Source organism: Perca fluviatilis, chromosome 20 (genome assembly GCF_010015445.1).
Source record: "Perca fluviatilis chromosome 20, GENO_Pfluv_1.0, whole genome shotgun sequence".
Taxonomy (NCBI): Eukaryota; Metazoa; Chordata; class Actinopteri; order Perciformes; family Percidae; genus Perca; species Perca fluviatilis.
In genome coordinates this window covers 21,625,269-21,644,323 of record NC_053131.1, presented here as the reverse complement: position 1 = coordinate 21,644,323, position 19,055 = coordinate 21,625,269, and the positions used below count along the sequence as shown (strand labels likewise).

The following is a 19,055-nucleotide window of genomic DNA, read 5'->3' as shown; positions in this document are numbered from 1 at the left end:
GCAAATTTGCCAAATTCTGCTTTGAGCTTTTTTATGACATTTTATGCCATACTATACCATATATATTTGTTATGACTTTTTATAACATACTATAATTTTTTTATGAAATGCTATAACTTTTATGAGTTTTTGACATAGTATACTATCAAATTTTATGTATTTTTATGACATATTATACTATGGCTTTAACATTACTGTTTACAACATATTATACTGAGTTTTTATGACTTTTTGAGATACTATACTGTGACTTTTTATCACTTTTTATGAAATACTATATTATGTTTTTGACTTTTTATGACATACTATACTATGACTTTTTATTACATTTTCTGACACGATGACTTTTTATTACATTTTCTGACACTATACTTTGACTTTTTATGACTTTTTATGATATACTATACTATAGCTTTTTATGACTCTATACTATACTATGGCTTATTATGACATTTTATGACACTATACTTTGACTTTTTATGACTTTTTAACATACTATACAATGTTTTTTTTATGATATACTATACTATAGCTTTTTATGACTCTATGACATACTATACTATGGCTTTTTATGACATTTTATTACATACTATACTACAAAGATTTTTTATGACTTTTTAACAAATTATACTGTTTTTTATGACTTTTTATGACACACTATCCTATTTCTTTTTGAAGACTTTTCATGAAATATACTATGACTTTATGACATACTATATTATAACTTCTTTATTACATACTATGCTGACTTTTTATGACTTCATGATATAATATGCTATGGTTTTAATGTTTTTTTTATGACATACTATACTATGTACCTTTTTGTGACATGTTATGACTTTTTGACATACTTTACTGTGACTTTTTCACAACTTTTTCTGACATATACTATGACTTTTTCTGACATACTATACTGTTTTTTTTCTGACACCATACTATGACTTTCTGAATACTAATGACTTTATTATGACATTTATGGCATACTATACTAACATACTATAATATTTTTATGAAATGCTATAACTTTTGAGTTTTTGACATAGTATACTATTACTACTATTTAATGACTTTTCGAGATACTATACTATGACTTTTTATAATTTTTTATGACTACTATACTATGGTTTTTTAATGACTTTTTACGACATACTATACTGTCACTTTTTATAAAATTTTCTGACACTATACTTTATGACATTTTATGACATACTTACTTAAAATATTTTGGCCCAAAATTGTGCCTTGCTTGCTAACATATCTTATGATTAATTCCTCCTTTACAGCTAGTCTTATTCGTAAGTTGTTGCGTTGACCTTTAAGGGTTTCTCTTTTCCAAGAATTGTCCTATCTAGCTTGCTATTGCAATCTCTTGCTCCTGTTTAAATGCTACTTTACTGCCACTCTGTGATGAAGTAATTTGACACATTTAATAGGATCCCATAAGAAACCTTCTCCCATAACAGTTCTTCCCTTAGTTCCCTTAAATCTTTTTTAAGACTCCAAACCTTTCTACTTTATACCTGCAGTTTATATTCAGATCCCATTTACTGTTAATAGTAAATATCCATCTCTACAGGCAGACTATTGCTCATATGACTTCTACCGACAAGCAGCACCTACCGATCAATAAGAGCTCCCTGTGCTGGATCCTCTTTTAGTCGTTTAAAAAAAAATATATAAATAAAAAAATAAAAAATCCTTTTCGTCTGCTTACTGTGAGGGTCACTCCAACATATTGATCCAGTCTAGGATTCGTCTGCTTATCAGCTGCATTTTCAAAATGACCCCTGGTCTTTCTCAAAAAAAAGCACAGAGCATTACCATTCATTCTTTTTCTTTATTTTTTCAGAACAATAAAAATAGTTTAACAAACAAAGACTTCTTCATTCTCTCCATTTCGATTTCGTATTTACAGCTGAAGATGAAACAAATGCCCAGTCATGTCCATTTCATCTCCTCCTGGCTCCGTTCCCACCTTTATCCTCCCTCTCCACCCCCGGCAGGCTTTGACAAGAGAATACCAGGGCCTATTGCTGTGTTGTTGACGAGGTATACAGGCTATTCAATGATTGGTGACACATACGGTAAGTCGAAGCAGACATCACTGACTTTTGCATTTAGGAGCGTCTCCTTTTGTTCAGAACTGCACCACACTAGGCCTGTTCATATACGGTAGGTAACATTAAGCAGGTTATGATTGAGGAACACATGCTTTCACTTACTGGCATGACTTTGGAAGAAAAAAAGACAATGACCCATTTAACTGTGGAAACACCAAATAACTGATACAAGAGAAGAAGACAAGATAATTGAGAAGTCTCAGATTCATTCTTTCTCCAAAGGAGAAACTGTTGTGTGGAGGGTCCCTGAGGGAAGTGAAGAAAGATGGTTTGAATGCACAAGCATTTACGCAAGTCATACCAGACACATAGGATTAATGGTTAGCTTAAAAAACGGAGCAGCTAATAATACATTGCAGAAATACTTTATAATCACATGGAAGGACCCAGACCTCTTACACAGTATGTGCAACCTATCGCCCTAAAATGCTTTTTGATACAGTACTGCAAGCACCTTCTAAATGTCATAAAGCAATTAGTCCCTCTAAAGCACTCAACAGAAATGTCACATAACTTTGATATACAGTTTTCACTTCTCCCTAAGCATGTGGATCGGAGCAAAGTTATGTCTCTTTAGCAACAATATTGTTTTCAAATGCATCGGAGACGATTCCCACTGCTGTCACAATCTGCCGAGACTGTAGATTTGAAACGGAAAGCCGACAAAGTCGAAGTTTGTTATAGCAATGTTTTCCTATACAATGAGACTGCAACAACCCAAATGCCTCTTGGGAGTTGATTATAATGGTATCCTTTTGTGGCGTTATTGTCCCTCCTTGCCAACTGAATACAATCACATGAACCAGGGCTGAACAATCAACAGCAAAGAAAATGAAAGATGCCTGAGTAGTTGTGGCTATTGTGCACCTGATCAGAACCGAGGTATTAATACAGTCTGAACAAACCCAAGAAGTCATACTAATCAAACTTTAAAGAGTTCAAAACATAGAAATATTATACAACAGAGAAAAGATGAAAATAAAATGAGCTAAATTACTGCGACGCATTCAAATTTAGAATGAGATCAGAGAGGCTCAGGAAATCTAGAGCAAAAACAGACAGAGGGGCAGAGGCAGAAAGATAAAACCTTTGCGTCCATGTCAGGCTATTAATACAGTAGTCCAGAGGTCTGCATGTAATAGTGGTGGATTTGAGCACCATGTCTATGGCTGGGGTCAGGGGTCACTGGTCCAATCAGGTTGGAGGGGTCATGGCTGTCAGAGCTGGTTTCCAGTGCAGAGCGGCAGGCTGGCACAGTGATGAGGATTATGACGTCTTAGTGTCACATCGGATCACACGGCAGATACAGAGTCACAGAGCAGGAGTGGGCAGGCTGGGCCGAGGGGCAAAAACAGTCCAAAGGCCTGGCCTTTAGTGTTCCCATAGCTCAGCAGAGCTCCAGCACAGTGCAGAAAGGATGAAATGAAGCTGGATCTACTCGCATATCAAATGTTCAGAAGGGATCAATACATATCATCAAGGGAGCAGTTGCTTCAATTAAGCCACATGGCCTGTTAAAGTGGTGGATGTCTGTTGATCCGTTTCAGTCAGTTATTTTAGGCCCAAATCAGAAGGGACATGAAGGCTCATTAGTTTTTCCAGAGTAAAATCCTCTTCTTCACTGGTCACCCCCACCTGTGGGCCACATGACAATGTGCTGAGTGCTCCTACAGTATAAAGCATACAATATGGGTTAGACGCACATATGTCTGAACAACAATCGACAGCCATGCTAGCAGCTCTGTGGTGCTGTACTCAGCATGGTAACCTGCTCACAATGACAATGCTAACATGCTGGTATTTAGCAGGTATAACATTTAGCATGTTCATCATCTTGGTTTAGTTTACACAAAGTACAGCTGAAGCTGATTGGAATGTCATTAGTTTGGCAGGTATTTGATCATAAACCAAATACTGGACAAATTGAAATGGTGACCTGCTGGTGGCACAAGAAGGGAAAAGGTCAGGGTATCACCATCATCATTTTACGGCAACCCATGCAGTATTTGTTGAGATTATTTAGTATGGACCAAAGTGGTGGACTAACCAACGGAGAGACAGAAATTGCCATCCCTAGTGAATCTGTCTGACTGTCCAATAAATACACAACAATTTATTTAGATGCTAATCAAGCATCTGCAGAATTTCTTATATTTCTAAAAAGGAGAAAAAAAAACCTGTTGCTTACCTTTCTTTTATTTAGTCCTCTTTATCTGTAAAGACTATATTTAAAGGCTTCTTCATTTTCAAACATTTCCAGTGGCCTGTGGCAGTTCTTTCATTGGTTCCTTCATTTTCATACAAGTTTAATCCAGATTTAGAGCAGAAGCAGAGACCTTCATGGTCGCGCCCGACTACTGATTCAAAAACACCCAGTAGCTTAAGAATGGGTCTGCAATGACATTCAATCATCTTTCAAACGTACTGTATCATTTATGCCTTTCAAATTTTCAATTGTTCAAATTTCTCCAGTGTTTTTTGTTCATAACGTTTATGCTCCTCCTGCTCCAGTGACGGGGGGAAAAAAAACACTCCATCTTCTGTTTTGCATGGAGACCGAGTCACTTTTCAAGAAACACTGTCCTTCATAGCCTTGAAAGTTAATATATATATATATATATATATATTTATATATAAAAAGGGGTTCATAAATTATTCAACAATGTTCAGTAGATAAAATACCACTTGCATTTCTGTCCTGAAATTATCACTTTGTGCTTTCTGCAAACAAAAAACATTGAAAAAGAAGCAGCAGATTTTTGCCAGAGGTTAATCCATATAAAAAAAAAATGTTTCTTTGAATCTAAAAAGGTTCTTTTTATCTGTGTCGGTTGGATATTCCATTGCCGTTTGTGGCGGGCTCTTCCAGATCGTCGTCTTCAAAGCCGTGAAAGGTGGAAGTGTCGCTCTCCGAGGTGGTGCCGAACAGCTCCTCTGCTCCAGTAAAAGTCCCATCTTCCTTCTCTTCTCCACGGTCAGCTGGCACACGGGACAGCAGAGGAACAGAGTCGGTGCACAGGTGATGGATAACAAGCGAGAGCACCATCATGAGGCAAGAGCATCCATTTCTTCCCACCATACATTACTACCCATCCACACACTTTGTATTAGTTTGGATGGAAAAGTTATGCATTGTATGTATATTATACTTTGGTGTACTCACTTTTGCATTGGCAGGTTGAGTAGGGAGATCCAGATTTACCCGTTTTCTTGATCGAGCCCTGGCATTTATTACAGTAGTTGTTGGAAATATTGGTCCCACCTGGACCCTTTGGACCTACATGGATATTTAAAAAAAAGTTACAGCTGAGCATGTCAAACCTTTTCCATACAATACTTGTATTCTGGTACAAAAATAAGCATTAGTTGTGTAGATGCAATGTTTTGTAGATTATTTCTCTAATTTGAATGTAAGATGTTTTCTATTTTGACTTTGTGCTTGTTGATTTCTTGATTATGAGGAAATGTTTTCAGGGGAATCACTTTGATTTTTAATACCTGTCCCAAGTTTGTACAAATGCTTTTTCTTTGTATCTCTACTATGACCTATCTATTAAAAAGGCAAGATGCCCCAAAAACATCTTTAAAATATAAAATTGTTATTTAAAAAAATAAATAAATAAATAAAATAAATCAAAGAAAAAGTCTTAAAAACTTGACCTAAAATATGACAAAGCATTCAGTGACAACTTTTTGTATATGACATTATTTCAATACAAATACAGCATTGGAGTAGAGCAATCTAATGGGACAGACATATATATATATATATATACACAGTATGTAATGGTGAGCGATAGTTTGTCTGATGAAACCAAACAGTACACTCCTTACGTTTGTGTCTGTCAGTCTGTTGTGCAGAGGGGGATTTAGATGCCACTGAGCTTCTCTCTCCGGCTCTGCCCTCCTCTGCCAGGTGCGAATGGGTGTAGTGGTAGCTTAGTCCTGTACGGTTCCTGTAGCGCTTCGCACAGACTGCAACAGAGGGCAGATGTTCAGTCCTACTACTATAACTGGTTGCATTTCAGTATCTAAAAATAATTTAGGCAACACAGCATTTCTAAATGCAGTGTGTGTGTGTGTGTGTGTGTGTGTGTGTGTGTGTGTGTGTGTAGGATAAAGGCCTGAATATGCTTTGATTGTAATCCTTCACAAAGCAAAGAGTCAAACATCCAAGTGTCTGGTGAGCTTGTAATGACTGAGTTATAAAGCAACATAACAAAAACATATCTACATGCAGTTTTTTTTAATATGCAAGAAAAACAAAGTGCAGAACAGGGCTCCTGGTGTTTAATAGAGGTAACTATTCTACTTCAGACTCCAAAAAGGGGAAAAAGTAAGCACTTCTGATCTGATTACAATAGTCAGTCACAAAGCACAGACAACATAATAACCATGTCTCGGTTTCACCAACCCAAGGGCACTTGTCAGCTTGAGAAAAGTAAGATACTATAGGGGCTACATCAATAAGCACAGCACGTGTGACACTACCACTCAACAATCTATCAAAACAAATTTGCTGAAAAAAAAAAAACCAACTAAAAAACTACGCTCAAAAACAGTCACCAAATCAAGGTACCTGAGGCCGAAGATTTTGAGTTCTGCTTTTGTTTGTATCTGTCTAAAACAGAAAAGACACAAAGAACAGCATTAGTTTTGTGTCTTTCAAGAAGAGTCACAACATCCAATACCCTCTACCTGGAGTTTCCACATACAAATTGCATGTACAGTGACACTAGTTCACCTTGCTTCATCCTGTGGTTCCATCTCAAAAAACTGTGTTGGTGATTGAGTTACAGTGGGTTGACTTTCTGACAACAGAGGCCCTGACAGTATTTTGGGAATAACCTTTTGATCTGTTGCTATTCTTTACATGTACAGTATAACGCTAATAGGTAAGAAGGGGGGCAAGTCAGACTATTGGCCTCTTTTATAACAGGTCCTCGAGCAAAAATTAGCAAACATACTACAACTATACAAACAGATCTTGTACTTTTTCACTAATTTTTATAATATGGACAAGAAAACTTCCTGTTAGATCCAATAAAAGGAACTGAATTTATGGAGAGGGGAATTAATACAAAGATCTTACAAAAGTAAGAGTAGATTTAGTTTATATACAGTAAATATCAAACTAAGACTCTTATAATAAAAAAGCCCCAGAACATGCCTGAGAAATTATCAGATTATACAGAAACTACCATATTGTAAACTCAGCATTGCAAATTCACCAATTAAAAAGGATAGGACACTAAAACAAACCTCATGTTTCAGAATTCATCTCTACTTACTGTCACAGACATATGGCTTGTCGTCATCCATATCTGCCTTCCTGCGGCCTGAACCCCGACCCTGAGGAAAAACATCCAGATACAGTTACTATCTGCAATAACATGTATGCCCAGACTCTTTCAAACATGCACAGCGGCAGCACCACAGGTGTGTATAATACAACCACTATCTATGCAAAGCAAATCACACTGAGTTGAATGTGATTTGATGTGATTAAGGTGTAGAATATAATAGAGAAACTTTATTTGTTTACCGTTATGTTTTATAAAGAAACAAAACTGTTCAAGAAACTTCATACTAATGAAATTATTCTTTAACCTCTAGTGGAGCCCAGACTACTGTGCAACTGGAGTACAAGACTGTGTAATGTGACTGTGACGGTGTAAAATAACTTACTCTTCCTTTGCCCCGATGTCTCCTCTTGGGAGTGTCCACCTCATAGTCGTCGTCATCGTTGAAAGCATCTTCTGCTGCGTCTGCCTCCAGAACTCTCTGAGACAGAAAGAAAGAGAAAGGACAGACCCTTTCAATACTCAGCTCCGATTAAAGCACCAACTTGCTGAAAAGAAAAAAAAAAAAAAAAAAAAAACTAAGCAGCAACAACAGAGAGGAAAGAAAAATCCATGTTTCAGTTCTCGACATAACCCGGGTGTTTTTGACACGTTGCTCACAGATCATACAGGTACTTAAAATGACAGGAGACTATTTCTTTATTGCAGTAATTTGTTAAGTACAAGGAGCAAGAATTCATAAAAAAATAAATAAAAAAAAGACTCAAGAGGAGGGATAAAGCCATTTCACGGCAAGCCCTTCCTTCTTCTTTCCCGTGATGTTGAGATATGACCACTTTTGACTTTCAACAAGAGACGACAGAGATCAGCAATGTTGTACACAAACAAAGCTACTGTATATGAACTGAAGATTCATACTGTTATATGCGGGCATTTTTTTTAAATTATAATTATATTAATTCAATGGAGTTCAAGCCGCTCCTTTCTGGTCGTAGATATAGATACCCTAACGTCAGAACCAACCGAGCAAAAAACTCATTCATTCCTATGGCAATAACCCAATTAAATAAGGTGTAGGGAGGGGTATGACTGAAGGAATAGATGTGAAGTAGGATAATGTGCAGTAGTTTTATTTTATTTATTTATGACATTGTGCAATATACTCCTTTTACTGTATTCTATTTATTGATGTGTTAGATAAACAGCCCTGTAGATGTCTGGTTCAATGTTTGTGTTGTGGATTATGTGTCAATATGCCTGTACTGTACAACAAATTGCCTCTCGGGGACATTAACGTTTTCTAAGTCTAACCATATAATCATCAAATGGGAATTCAAAGTTGAAGCCGTCTCCTTGGCCAAAATGCCTCAAACGAGGCCTGCAGGTCAGCTGGAAAATGTGGCAAGTTGCCTTGACAACAGTTTGGGGTGCAACACTTCACTCTCAGTGCCAGGCTCCTCAATCCAGTGATTTACCTGGATCTCCAGCAGGCTCTCCTCATCGTTCTTAGAGTTGTTCCTCTTGTCTAGACCCTCTCCTCGTAGCAGAGCCTCCAGCGTGGTGCTCTGGGTGGGCAAGGTGTCCTTCACGCTGTCTGCACATAGACAAAAACAGGCAACATGTAATGAATCATCAAAATACTGTGTTTTTCAAGGGTATGCAAACTATTCTAATCTATTGTTCACAAAAATCCACAGCTATATAATGGAAGCAAGTATATTGCTAATGATCCAAAAGCTGCCGTATGGGACAGTCTTCCGTGCCGTTCGTGTGCCCCTTCATCACCATCCAGAACTGTAATTGTGGTAAGAAGCATAAGAGCTAGTCTCTGACCTGTGGGAGCAGCTTTCTATCAGCATTCATTTCCATTATGTCTCTTCTCTTCCACTCACACTACACCTAATAAAAGCATGAGGCAAATTGCTGGAGCCTTTGTTTTTATTATAGCGACTGTCATCTATTTTTTTGCAACAGAATGTGTCATCATAACTATTTTCACAGAACCATATTACTGAAATAAATGTATATATTCATTCTGAAAGGCAATGTATTGTCATTGATGAACTCTCATTGATGCTGCACTATGCAGACATTAGGCTGGCTTTGTCCACAGGAATCTCAGAGGTACAATGTAGTTAAGTGGCTTATCGCTTGAACCTGAACACATCATGCAGATATCTCCTCCTACAGTACAGCAGAGGATCCAAACAAACAGTGTAGGAGGCAAGCACGTTGAGCAGACAAAGCAGAGCAAACAAAAGCTTTGACAGTCAGTCAGATCTGCAGATCTTATTTACACAATCTCTTCTCCACAGACAGCTTCATGATCATCCAGTTGCTTTGTGGGTGTCTGAAAAGAGGACACGCTTTAAAGCCCCCTGACTCCAGCTTTCTATCAGCCCTTCATCTTACCACTGTGCCCACAAGAAATACTTTTGCAGAATATTGAACATGAAGTGCTAAAGCGACAGAAGACTGGATAGGTAAGAGGCAGATATAGGAGGGTAGTTTGTGAGAAGCAGATACAACACGCTCCTCTAAAATGGGCCCCTCCACCATGCGGCGGCAGCCCCTCACCATTGTGTCTGTGTCTGCACACGTTGACTTTCAACTCTCCGCGACGAGACAGACACCCCCCCTCCCAACACATGGGAGCTGGGGGGGCTAAAAATAGAGCCGGCAGCAGCCTGCAGCAGGGAGCTGATTCTGAATGCAGCCCCTGTCTCTAGCACACCATCAGTTAGACAGCCTGCCGAGGCAGCGAGACAGATTCTGGCTGCTGCCCTGTGCTGGCCACCTCTGGCCAGCTGCACAACGTGCTCCGTATAAGAGACGCCAGGTTAAATCAGGGTATGTTTCCCCTCCGCTGGGCACTGGCAGACAGCACATACAATCCACTGTTGCTGGAGAAGGGAAGGGGACAGCAGGGTGGTGGTGGTGGGGTCTTAGCCAGCGCAAGCTCAGTGGAAAACAATAGGCTACAGTGGGATGTGTTTGGGAAACAAAGGCTTGGTTCATATGCTATCTCTCCATCTTGCTTTCTCTGTCCAGGCACGGTCCCTCTTTCTCACTTTCACAACTTCCCAAACATTTGTCTTTCCACCATGCAATGCAGAAATTACATTTTAACTAAAGCATCATGATCAAGGATAGTTCTATCAAAACACAATGGATTTCTCAGTCTTTTATAGAAACTACTAGAAAGTGAAAGATGAACATGATGTTTTTTGTGTGAGATTTTCTCAGTCGCCTGTTCATTCCTATGGATAGTGTAACATCCCAGTGGGTATGCAAGCCTTAAGCACAGAATGGACCAGTTACTTCACTGGCTACACAAACACACACAGACTGCATGGCAGACTACGGGGAGAGATGGAGAGATGAAAGAGATGTCAGAGTAAAAGAGACAAAAACCAATCAGGGAGGTGGTAAGGAGAAAATAAGATAGAGGGAGAATATAGAGGAGAGGGTAAATGTGTTGAGTGAGCAGTTTCAAGTGGCAGCCAGAGAAGGCCAAACTTCATTCCATAACATTTATTAAATAGTGTTTGCAGTGGCCGAACTCTGTCTCGCTGCTCCCAGCAGCGGTAAATCTAATTACATGTTCTACTTCTCACAAAACAAGTTTACGAGCCAGGGTGAACACAGCCACATTTCATCCTGTGAAAAATGACTGGCAGCCTTTTCTGCTTAGTGCGCTGAGACAGAGTGATATGCTTTTATACAGATTATTCCAGATCATCACCAGTAATCACATGAGCTGAAGTAGGTGGTGGAGGTGGGTGGGAGACGGGTGGGTAGAGACGACTGAGCAGGAAGAGAAACTGAGAGGAGCAGAAAGCGACAGGCAGGTGGTTGGTGGAGAAGAGGCAGCAGGATCTTACCGAGCTTGAGACCGTAGATGCCCAGGCGGGGATCCGTGGTGTTGTGCAGCCGTCTCTTCTTTCTCCAGCAGCGGGCGGGGTATGTGTACATCTGCCCGGCTTCGACCCCTGTACAATAACAGTTGTAAACATGCCAACAAGACAGTTTCAGGTGAAACACACTGATAACAAAAAGTTATAGGATCTCTGTTTGCAATGTAGAAACACCGAATTACACTTTACAGATATGAAAGAAGAAAAACAGATCTGGTATGTTACAAGACATGAAGATCTTCGTATCTTCGAGTCAAATTGTCACACTGATTATATTGATGTGTGTGTTGTTAGAGATATCTTTATTAAGATTTACACAATTTTAATTTCCAATTAATAGATTGAGGCCGCTCAAAACTTGACTGAGTAGCTTCAAAATTATTATTTGATTGACAGATTTGATATAATTTTGGACTGATTAGCTTTTGGGGTTTGGACTGTTGGATGAACAAAAAAAAGTTTGAAGATGTGACCTTGTGCTGTGTTAAAATTGTGAGGGGCATTTTACACTATTTTCTGACATTGTATTAACTAAATACTTGACCGATTACTTAAAAAAAATATATTATATAAATTATTTGCAACCCTAGTTGGATAACATAGCTTTGGATAATGTAGACACTAGGGTTGGGTATTGTTTGGGTTTTTTCCGATACCGGTGCTAAAACGATACTTTTAGAAACGGTGCCGGTGCCTAAACCGAAATATATATATATATAAAAAAAAAAGAGCACAAAACGACAGTTGGCGACATTAAAGAACAGCTTGTTTATTGCTAAGGCCATATGGTCAAAATTAAATGATTGATTAATTAATTAATTAATGTAATAACAATAGCTTACAATTTCTTATTTCACCAGTAAATTGCTGGTAAACGACAAAAACAAGCACCAGATGGGAAAAGGGTATTTTACAATAACTTTGAATGTACCACAAGGCTGGCGAGTTTCAAGCAAACGCACCGTCTGCGTTGTTTTTCCGACAACGGCAGCTGTGGACTGTGAAATGTGGTGTATACTCGCCGCAGCCGACCTGTCGAGCGCCGGTGTGACGTCATGGGAGCGCCGTAACGGTTTATACTCGTTTACACTCAAAATCCTGGCACGCCAGCAAGATCTACGTCATTTTGACGGCACACTGGCGCACGCAAACTCGGCTGCGGCGACTGTATAACGGCCCTTACATCCCGGTGTTGGAATCCTCTACAGGGAAATACAGTCACACTTTACACCGCTTAACGTAAGCTGTCAGCATTTTAACCATTGTGTTTAATCCAGCTACTAGCTAACGGTAAAAAAAAAAAAGTCAGGCACTGAAATTTTCATTCTTATTTGGTGTCGTTACTACCGTTAATGTCGGAACCGGTGCCCTATTGGCACTGCGTTTCGGTACCCAACCCTAGTAGACACAGACATTTTTACAAGCTTAATGGACCAAAAACACACACATTAACTCTCATTTAAACATTATCTGTAAGCATGTGTGTATGTTTACCCACCGGGGCTGCGGTGGTGTCGTTCCATCCAGATGTAGCAGTTGTTCTGGGCCACACCGGTTTGTGAGTCCAGGAATGGCAGGCGGACGCTGCGTTCAGCACACAGCGAGCATTGTAGCTGCGGCACTGCTCTATGGCGTCCTTATAGAACTGGTCGCCCAACCTGCAGGGGGGGGGGTAACGTAATGAGCAGAGGTCAGTGACAGGATGTGGTTGACACAGCTGATGTGGCAGCTGGTTTGAAGAATAACCATAACATCATCACATTTGCAGAATGTCTGACATGGAGATGAGCCTTTATGTTATGTATGAATGCCTTGATAATGGCCTGTTGCTTTGCTGGCTGCAGATCATTAAATCAGTGAGCGGAGGCAGCTACAAGATTTGTATCCCTTAGAAACTCTCTTCCACCCAAATAATGCTGTTAACGTCTGCTCAAACTTCTAATCCGTATTGTTCAATGTAGGTCTCAAAATGACAGCTGAGCTTCTCTCTCCTCTTCCAGCTTGCCATCGTGGAGAATTGCAACCCAGTTACAACAACAACTTCTGATGTTAAACATACTATTACCTCTGTGTGCTTTGTCTAATCTCATTCTAGATAGGCTGTGAGCTATGGTGGCGTTGACTGAGTCACATTATCACAACAGCATAGAAACTGGGCTCTGATACGAAGTCATTCCTCCGATCAGCAAGCCGCTAAGACTCACACTTTAGTTCTACTTTTCTTCACGCCACTGAGATTTTGGCAGTCCCTCCGGGTTTCAATGTTAATATTCAGAGTGAAATGGGGGAGGATATTTCACATTCAAGCCCTCAATCGCTGCCACACGCCTGGTATGGTAATTAGCCTACTTAATTAATCTCAGCAGAGTGCCTAGCACAAGGGCAGGTTCTAATTTGACTATATCAAAGATGGGGGTAAATGCTGAAACTCTGAAATCCTGGCAAGGTACTCTGTATGCGATTTCCACGGTCTGCTGTTCTATCACAGAGACAACAGGGCAAATTAGAGCTACTGGTTCTCGGAGTATGAACATCTCCACACCAGCATAATGAAGTTCCTCCACGTGTTCTCAATTACTATTAGGAAGACGGCCATTTTGAAGTGGAACTAATGAGCTACGGGCTGCGAGTCGAGCCTTGAATCCTAAACTGGAGGTGGGAGCCTGATTTGTCAGCGTCTTCTAGATCCTGCTCTCCCTCCTTCACTTCGTCTTTACCCCTACCCCTTGATGAGACAACGTCCAGCAGATGAACAGCCATGTTAGGAATGCTGTCCCGCACAAAGCCCACTGCTCTGCGGTTCAGACAAAGCCACAGTGTGTGAGGCTTCTGGGAAAGAGATGGCTTCGTGTCAGTGTGACTGAGAAGAGTAAACAGTCCCAGGTACTGAACGAGCACAGGGAGGAGTGGAAAGGTGTGAGAAAGATAAAAGGAGATTGAAAGCGAAAAATAAAAGAAAGAAAGATTAAAGAAAGGGTTCAAAAGGACAAGAGGTGAGAAAAGGAGGTTAAAAGCTAACAGGCAGATCATGACTAATAACTATGTGACTTTGTTTTTCCTTCCTCGTGTTACAATCATACAGAGATAGTGGCTTTATTGTAGTTAATAATCACATCACTACATTCTGTGCTTGTGAAGATGTCATACAGTTTTTTTAGTGGATGCAAAACACCAATTTCCGAGATGTACCGGCACTTTCTCACCCTTTAAGATACAGGAATTTTTACAAGGAGTCACACAGGGATATACTCAAAACAGATTGGCCACAAAGCTGAACACACAAGTTCTGGCATTTGACATCTTTACCAGTAGCTAGCTTGCTCAAGGATTTTTTTTAAAGATAGGTATTTGGCTCACAACAAATAACAACACACAGCTGTGTAATAATATGTATAAATCTCAGAACTATACCATGTGGGCTGTCGTTTCCAACAGTAAATTCCTGTTAAACGAACCTGTGTGCTCCACTGCCATTCCTTGATATCAACACACAGCTCTGTCGGGACGCAAAGCGCGACATATCAGTTTACTAAAAGCTCAAAAGGGTACACACCGTGGGGTGCCAAGAAACTCCTGAGTTTACTCGAGCTGAACAAACCAAGAGATGATGCTGATCCGTCTCAGGTGAAACCATAGAGTGAAACATGCAGGGAGGGGTCGGAGGGGAAACAAATAAGTGGTGAAAGTCTTCTGGTGGGTGCTGGCTGAATGTACATCGACACGCTCTCCATCAGAGCCCCGCTGCCCCGAGCAGCAGGTGCACTGGCTTAGGTGAGAGATCTTCCTGACACTTGTAATGAGTGACGAGACCCACACATCCAACAACACAGAAGGGGTGACAGTGTCGCAGTCGCGCACACGCGCACACGCACACACACACACACACACACACGTCAGTTGAGGCGCATGTTTCTGTTTTTCCACTGTCCTTTGAAATCGCTGTCGAGTCAGATGAGTCAAAAAAAAAAAACACAAGCAACCTGACAATCATACCGGTTTTAAAACAACCCCAACCTGGAAGAGAAAACAGAGGCAAACAGTAAACTAGTAAACAGTATAATGTACACTGTCTATAGTAAACATCCAACACTGTTTACAGACCAGCTGGTTCACTGTGACCTACCGTACTTGCCAGAGATGTGTGCACACACAGTTTCCTGTACAATGAATTATTACCAACATTTCAAGCACTCACTTTTAGTTTCACTTCTAAATAAAGTGTTTAATATTAGTGGTTCCCAACCGTGTTGACAATGAAACAACGTCTACTTTTAAACCATTACAAAAAACAACAACAAAGTAAATTTAAGGAAAGTCAGACAAAACATCGGTAGAACAGAAATATATAGCTGTCTGCTTAGGTTGGGTACCACTGGTTTAGATAATATGTTGGCTTGTGTATAAACTGTCTGATTGCTCATTTCTAACACAATTGGACGTTTTGTGTTTCTCCTGTGTTCCCAGATCTCAACAATTCATTTTGAAACTGCAATAAAAAGACCCTAGCTGTAATAAAGCATAATTACCCTTTAAAGTCTAGCTCTGCCTGGCAAAATTGTGTTGAATCAAACTGAACTAGAAACACTCGTATGCGTTTTTAGGGCTTAAAAAAGGTGCCTCAGCGGTATGTGCTACACATCCTCAACATCTTCCAGTTGAATAGAGAAGGTGAGTGTGTGCATGAGGGCGAGGAACAAAAGCAAATATTGTGGCCAGTGGGGCCTCCGCTATCAGCCTGTTCCTGTCAACGGTTCGTTGTGTCACATGGCTGCATCCGTAATGTGAGCATGTGTCAACACTAATTTTGCATATCTGACGATAAACTTTAGTTTGCAGGGGAGCAGCTCACAGAGGCAAAGTGATCGTGACAGTCATGACAAAGCTCCGGTGTCTACTTTAAAATTGTCCAGCACTCCACTGATGTAAAGAACAAAAATCTGATCCTCAAACACCACTTCAGCTCTGTTTGAGATGTTTCTCAAATTTGCAGGTGCACTGTTTCTTCACAGGAAGCTAGAGCTGTCTACCACATAACAAGAGAGGGGGAAGAGGAGGGAGGAGGAGGAGGAGGGCCTACAGAGTCACTGCATCCTGACAACAACCGCTGATTACACCAATCAGAACAACACAGACTGGGTGAGGGCAGGAGTAAAACCAGACCATACACCTCCACACTGAAGTGCCAATAAACAGCAGGCCTGACTCACTCAAAGTCTACTCAACACCAATGACCAGGTAGCTGCCGAATGGGGAAGGAACTCGCCGATATAATCTCAGGAGAGCTGTGGCCGGAAGATGTGTCCAACTCCAGCTGAGGCTAACATTTTAATGAGCAGCTTTATGAGCTTCTTTATTAATCAAATATTCCAGACTCCATTTTAATCAGCAGATTCTGGAGATTACTGTCCTTCCATGCTCATAGGAGGGACAGACCTCACACAGCGTGCACAGGCTTGCACGCTGCAGCTTCATCCGCTACATCTCTACAGCAAAGTCAAAACAGTGTTTCATTTCCCTAAAGTGAATCATCTTAATACAAAAAAAAAGGTCAAACTGGTCCACGGGAGCGACATCCAATTAGTGTCAAGTGTGACTAATTATAATCTGACAAACGTGTGAAATGAAGTCAGAAACCAGAGACAGAGGCTAATTATAGCACATTGAAACACTTCATTAAGCACAGTTTACAGCAAGGAGACATTCCACATCAGAATGCTAAAGCGTCTCCAAGATGGAACTGCAGCTTGACAGTAGACGCACGCTGAAGCATGTTGGGACACAAGAGAGAAATAGTCCAACAAGGTAATAATGAAAATGTACTTTATAATAATAATAATAATAATAATAATCAGGCTTTTATGAAGAAAAAAACAAACATATATGTGTTGAGAAAACGGAAGGAGCTACAAGGAAGTAATTTTCATTTAACATTTACATTGAGCACTTTACAATCAAGTGCTTCAATGATCTGTTCAGGTGCGAACAGAGGGAGGCTGTGATTGTATTGGGTTAGGCATTTACCTGTGAAACGGGAGCAAGGCATTGCATGAAAAGTGCAGTCAACCAATGTAAAAATACAGACTCAAACATTTTGCATTTAGCCACCACCCAGAGCATCATACAATGAGTGTGCACGTCGGAGGTTGTCTTGCTAAAGGCCACACTGACAGCACACATGGCCTCTGTATTTATTCCTACTAAATTATTATAGGTAACTAGTCTCCGAACTGGACACATGCAAAAGTATCTTTAGCAGAAAATTTGAATGTCCAATGGAAATAAATAGTTTGAAGTGGACAATCAGCTGTCAAAAATGATTCTGCATCCTTCCCTTGGTGTAGTAATAATGTCATAATAACAATGGCAACAGAGTGGGTGACGTGTGGTCCACTACTTGCGCTTACAGTCCACACAGGTGCCAGGGTAACGTTACCTCTATGGAGGAGCAGATGGTTCTCCTGCTTGTGCCCAACACTTCCTCTCTGTCGGAGCATCTCTCTGACAGATGGGCCCAGGATCCTGGACCAAGCTAATCTCCAGCACTCCTCCACTTAAAGGCACAGTGGAGTGCCTGCTCTACCTCCACAGTCCCAAAGAGCCGTGATGATGATGATAACACATCAATACAGGCTGAAGGCTTTTGTCGCGTCCAACTTAATGTGCGTGTCAACAAATGCTAAATTATTAGACAAGAAGCAGGAGGCTAAATGTGTCTAAATTATAGTAATATGTTAACCAGTGGAATTGGTGAAGCAATAGAGAAGAACAAAGGGGAAATGGAGAAAAAGGTGGAGCATTCCTTTGAAGTTGAGGGATAAAAACGACTATAGCATGTGCTATTTGAGCACACAGTGACAAGCTATTTTCAACGGGGGACTCAAATTGCTGTCACTTTTGTCGATTTCGCCAGCAAGCATGCAAATACAAAATGCCTCCTCCCTTGCTTTACCAGGTCCAGACCACGTCTGCGCTCAGAGGAGCCAAAGTTGACATGTCGACAATTCACACCAACTATAAACGACTTTCGGAATGTCAGATATCCCCCTACTATGCCCAACCGAGCACGAAGGAAATCGTCTTTTAATTATTCGGTGCAGCGCAAAGGCACATTGTCGCCAGTTTTCAAATAAATGTATAGCCTAGGAAAGATGACACTCTTGTGTTGAAATCATAGCCGTACGGAGGAAAAGCTCCTCGAGTGCAGACAAATGTCAGGCAGCCTATCGCACATGTGATAAGACTAAATGTTAAAATCTTGTGGAATAAAAGAACTATACGAGGCTACTTTGCCATGCAAGAAGTAGACAAAAATGAATTTTGGCAGCCTAATCTGTCATATGCACACGGCTGGAAAACACATGCGCGAACAGACACTTTTAATGTACAAGTTGGCAACAAAGTAATTGTTCACAATTTCCTAAATGTCTAAATTACTTACGCTTTTAGTGGATTCTGAATGACAGCCGCCATTTTGCTACAATGTAACGCAATATCGGCGTCTTGCAGTTCTGAGGGAAACCTACGGGAATTGACCAATCAGAGCTCGGGGTGAAATCGTAGACCAATACATCGGCAGCATACGCGGATGGGGCGTGGCTTTATGTGTAAACTGTCAAAATTATTTTAAAGGGTTTTCCCTTGTATTTATATTGTACACAAATGAATAACAGCACTTTTAAAGAGACCCTTACTGGAGCTTGGATACATATCAAGTG

The 19,055-nt window shown here is 40.4% G+C and overlaps 1 pseudogene; it reads right to left on the bottom strand.

The window, feature by feature from the left end:
* Positions 1-1,817: 1,817 nt before the first annotated feature.
* Positions 1,818-18,840, bottom strand: LOC120549531 (annotated as a pseudogene).
* Between the last annotated feature and the right edge of the window lie 215 nt (positions 18,841-19,055).